This window comes from Quercus robur, chromosome 4 (assembly GCF_932294415.1).
Source record: "Quercus robur chromosome 4, dhQueRobu3.1, whole genome shotgun sequence".
Taxonomy (NCBI): Eukaryota; Viridiplantae; Streptophyta; class Magnoliopsida; order Fagales; family Fagaceae; genus Quercus; species Quercus robur.
In genome coordinates, this window is record NC_065537.1 from 16,973,411 (window position 1) to 16,979,410 (window position 6,000).

The following is a 6,000-nucleotide window of genomic DNA, read 5'->3' on the forward strand; positions in this document are numbered from 1 at the left end:
TTTTTTTTCTCTTTTACAATTTGATAGATAATGGTAACTTAGCAGAGAAGTGATCTACTAAGACCATCTCTATTCTTTGCAAGCTTGATCGGTCTGGATTAAGGTTTGATTGGTATATTGCTTATAACTATTTTTTTTAATGAGAAAGGGGCTACACTTTATTGTTTGAAGTTTCATTTGTGGTTGTATATTTCAGAAAGTGATCTACCTACAAGTTCCCACTCCATCCTACTTAATTGATTATAATTTCCCCTGTATTGATTAGTTCCTGTGATTGATTTAATATTGTTATAGAGTGAATTGGGGGATTGAGACATTACTTAGCATTTATCAGATTTCAGTGAGACAAAATATTATTAGAATTCTCTCTAGGTCTCAAATGAAAATTATTTCACAACAATGATTTTGTTAGATTTATATTCAATGGGACAACCACTTGTCTTCATAGATAATTTATAATATGATGAATGACCCTTGGTGTATTAGTGGGACCAATTTGATCATAAAAAAATAATATAGCCCATCATAAATATATGATGAACGGTCCTTGGTGTAAATTATAATAAATTTTCTTGAATGGAACTCCAAAATTTGCTTAAAAATTTATATGTTATTTAAAGTAGAATTAGAAGTATATGCTTGATGCAAAGTGTCCTGCACTTTCATCTATTGCTTCATTTTTTTTTTTTTTCATTCTCAGAACTTTGTTCCCAATATTAAAACCATGCAAAGGGATTATTTTTAAAAGTCCAAGTTTATTCATTATTTTTTATGTTTGTAGGTATTAGGTGAAGCATATCAAGAGGTCATATGTTTGTAGGAAGATGATTCATGCTAGGAGCTGTGGTGGAGGAAGCAATACTAAGAATGAATCTGTTCAAGCCATGGAAGGTAAGCTATTTTAGGTGAAAGGTGAATTAGCATGCATATGTATTGGTATGGCTTACTTATTGAGTGGTAAACACTGATGTAATGAATATGAATAGTATTTAATACAAGTTATCATTGATTAGTTTAAGGGAAGAGAGAAAAAAAAAAATACCAATACCCCCAGCATAAGTTCATTTATTTTTATTGATAAGTTTTGGCTTTAGGGAAAAAAAATTCTATTATAACCAGGTTATAATTCTAAATTTGGTTGGCATTTTTTATTACTATTTGTGATTTTCAAATTTATGCTGATATTGGGGGTATTCCTGTGTTTGTTGACTCTGTTATTTTTCATTATTTATTCTGCAATAATGTCAAGTATGAGGAGGCATTAAGCCATTAAGGCCTTAGTTGAGTTTCCCAAAATTGAGGGTTTTAGTTTGATTCTCTGTAAGTTTAGTTGCAGCTTCTATTTAGTTTCATGCTTGCTTTGTTTTTTTTTTTTTTTGGTTAGGTGTTACAGGTTTTAGATACTAGTGTTTGCTATTCGTGTTTATTTTCTATCATGTTTGTTTGATTTGATTTCAAACAAACTTTAGATATGAAAAAAATAATAATAACACACCTACAAGGAGCTTTTGTTTGCATGTCTTTTACATTTTCTTTACATCTTTACCTAAAATTCAGCTTCTACATCTTTTTAAATTATTACAGTGATCTCTCAATTCTTTACCTTCATCATTTATATTATTCCTATATTGAAAAATCTTTGAAGCTTCTTGCTTCTTTTGGCTATCTAGCATCACTTAAAATTTTGAGTTTATAAATACTTGTAGGGCAGAATTGTTTTCTTTAATAAGATTGTGATAGTGTATTGTTAAGTTATTGTATGTCATCTTCTTTGTACACCATGAATTTTAGTGAGGGGTTATGAATTGGTATGATTTTAGAATTTGAGATTCCCATCTAATTGATAATGCATTTTATATGTGACAAGTGGAATTCTGTATTGATTATATATTGTGGGTTAAAGGTTGTTATTTTGTTTTTAGATTCTATGTCTATCGTTGCAGCTTGATAGGCCAAAAATGTATTAATCCCTTGTGATGAATTAATTGATTAATTAGCCAAGTTTATTAATTAATCAAATTAACTTGCAATGTACGTGGTAGCACAAACAAATCACCAATTAAACTAAGTATGCAGTGGAAATTAAATTGACATGGAGATTTGTTTACGAATAAGGAAAACCTACACGGCAAAAACCCCATCCAGTGATTTTAAGGTCACCACTCCCGAGAATCCACTATTATCAAAACAAGCAGTTACAAGTACAGGAATCCCAGTACCTTATACCAACCTTCAGTTGAACCCTTACCCCAATACCCAATTGGACTTATTCTATAGTGACAATCTCTCCTTTCAATACACGGCTCCCAGTACATGACTAACCAATTGTGCGGATCCTAGTACTTGACTTCAATCACCAACTAAAGAAGGTTATTGACTGTAAAGTTGTTCAATTCATCACATGATGAAGATCATGAAGTTGCTTGGTCATAATACCCTATGGTGTACAAACATAGCAACTTCTTCACAATAAAGATGAACTAGGGCAAATTCTGTCTTTGGTCACAATTTGCTTGAACAAGACTTTGCTCAACACTCGTGCAACTTATGTCACCTTTAACAGCCCTTAAAATAATCCTTATATGTGTTTAGGGTTATGAGAAAAGAAAGCTCAAACATATAATCATGAATTGGATGAAAAACAAACTTGAAAATCTGTGTTTCATAAACCCGACAGATACCCTATCTATCAAGCTGCTGTCAAGCCACGGGATTCAAACAGCTCTTTAAGTCTTGATAGATGCTAGCTGTCGAGCTTTAATGAACAACACTTTTCACACTTGATTCCTAGACAGACTTGCATGGTTTTAACACTTGACCTTGAAACCTTGTTTCTTGAAGCATTAAACACATCCTAGATCTACCAAATTACAAGTAAAGTACGTTTTTTCAAAGGATTAGCCAATTATATAAAATAGTGACATATGTTACTAACATGTGTAACACATATGTCTCAACGATCTCCCCCTTTGGCAATTTGTGACAAAACCATAACAAACAAATAAGATATGTGAGAAGTCATAAATCACTCAACTCATATTCACTTGTTGAATACAATAAAATCTATCCTAACACAAACTCTTGAAAAACTTTGCAAGATGAGAGTTTATGGTAGGTAGACTTTGACAACCTGTATTTCTGAAACACTTTAAACAAAACTCATCAAGGCATCTTAGTGTGAAACATAAATAATAGATTGCATACAAGTTATAAGAAGCATGTGCATAAAGAGAGAAAAGAAACAACACATGAAAGGGTAGGTGAAAAACATACATCAATATGTGAAGAATATAAGTACAATGTATGTCAAAATGGTCACAAGACCCATGTATAAGAGATAAATGTATCTAAAGTAGACAGAAAAGAAAATGATACATAAAATCCTCACTACATCCCTCAGAATCAACACTCCCACTAACAAAAATCTCCTAAACTAACTCTCACTATGACTACTCTTATAACCAAAACTACTCCCCCTTTTTGTCATGAGTGACAAAGGGTAAGAGTGTCAAGTAGACATCTCGTCAGCATTGGAAGAGCTAGCATCTCCATCATCCTCATCATCGGAAGCAGTAGCATCATCATTATCATCCTTATCCTCAGAAGCCTCTAGAGTAGGTGGAGGAGAAGTAACGAAGCCACCCATGACTGCCTGGCATTGTGCAATTCGACCAACACGAGTGCTCACTTGACATGACTCATCACTAAGAGTGTCGAGGCGAGCATCTATGCATTGAAGCTGCGCCATGATGTCCCCGAGAGTCACACCACTCGTAGAAGAAGAGGGAGCGGATGTGGATGGAGCTGAAGGAGTGGGAGGAGCTGCTAACTCGGACCACCTCGATCGAAATTGTGCCTCGCTCCGTTTAACGGTGGCTGCATCTATATCACCCATAACAAATAAGTGGTTGGACAAGAGAAAGGGAATAGAAAAATGGCATAAAATCCTCGTCATAGCCGAAGTGAAGATGAGCTTATCACGGGTTGCCAAATCCCTATACATATCTAAGATAGAAAGAATGAAATGAGAAGGAAAATCTATACTAAGATGCTCTAAAAGTGAAAGCAAAAACCAAGCACAGGGCTCTGTAATAGATTTATAATGAGATAACAAAAGTCATGACCATGTTAAGAAAATGAAGGCCTTTAGTGAAGCCTAAACAGTAAGTGAACTGACGCTTACCCCAATTAGAAGGGTGCTCACAAAAAGAAGAAATAAGCTCATCTTTAGACATGGTCTTAAGACGATCACAACCAGGATAGTCAGGATGCTCTACCCTAGGGACATGGAGCATATCATATACAATATCCAGTGTTACAACAATGCATGTACCTCGAACACAAGTAACAAAAAGAGGTACTGAAAAATCAAATCCATGCATGTTAGAGTAAAACTCCTGGATCAGCATAGGTGGATAGGTGACCGAGACGTTACACAGTGACTCCTATTCCCTACTGTGGATGACAGTGGGAAGGTCAGTGTCGGAGAAGTCCAACAAGATGACTTGGCGTTTAGAATGATTTCCTCATCGAGAAAAGTTCTTAAAGAGGTCCTATTTCGCCTTCTCATCATGGAATTGGACGTGTGAGGGAGTAGGATCAGAAGAAGTGGATGCCCCAGAATGAAGAAGGTTTTAGGATGGAGTAGATTTGCATTTGGATGCCATATAAGCAAACTAACGGAAACAGAAGAGAGAGAGGGAGAAAGAAACAATCAGAAAAGTCCCAAGCAGCAAGAATATATCAAAATATATTGAATAGAAAGTACGTATGCATAGGAATGCATTAACATGTGACATGCAAAGGTAATTGCATCATGGGCTCAGCCTAATCCAATCCTACCAACACACAATTAGTTGCACATATATAACACACATCTAAATGAATGAAAATATAGTTGTAATGAACATGAGATGTAATGCGTGAAGTTTTAAGATCACATAAGGATAACCCAAGCCAAAAATTTCACCAAAACTTCATCAATTTCGAAAATCCCAAATTAAAAAAAATAAAATAAAATCCCAAAATCTAGGTCAGAATGCATGAACATGTATGATGAAAGACAAGGACCGAGATCATACTTATGAAAATGCAAGAAAAAGATCAAGGAAAGAGAAGGGAAGATGAAGTGGTTGAGTTGATAGTGTTTAGGAGTGAGAAACGAGAAATTGTTGAGAGAGATTGAAGAAATGAGATCAGAAATCGTGACGCGTATATATATATAAACCTCATAAAGCTCGATCGATCAAGATGTATAGAGGAGCTATCGAGCTTTAAAACATGTCTTCTAGCTGTCGAGCCAGCTATTAAGGATCAAACAATCGAATTCTTCACAAAGAAGCTTGATGGATCGAGGTAGCTGTCGAGGAGCTATCAAGGGGACAGAAAGTTTCTCGATTGATCCACCTAGCTATCGAGAGGTGTCGAGATTGCGATAAAAAGCAATTAAAGAGCTCGATAGATACACTATGTGTCAAGAGGTGTCGATGAGCTATCGAGATTGCTTAAAAACAGTTTTTCAAGGAAGAGAAAAACACAGATATGAATGCAATCAAACATGCAACTAAACCAAGGATCCAAACAACATTTTTGAACTCTCAAAATCATCTCTCAATAATAAAAATGTTAAGCACATAGATCCCAAAACACACACACACACACTAAACAAATCTAAGCAATTTTATATTTCAAAAACAAGTCAAGACAGTTTAGTGAGCATACATTAAAACATGTAAATCTTGTTATGGCCAAATCACATTGTACCTGCACATGTATCAAAAGTAGCAAAAAATATTGCATGTTGTGTGTGAAAACATTGCAAGATTGCATAAGCGTCTACATGTTATGACGATTTGAGATATGAGAAAATCACTTTAACTCACACACAATCATAACTATTTGATGGGGACTATTACCTTCGAGGTACATCCTATAACTCCCACATCTTTTAGAATACATGCTTTCAATCATATATAAAGCATTTTTATTCTTTCTGCTTTT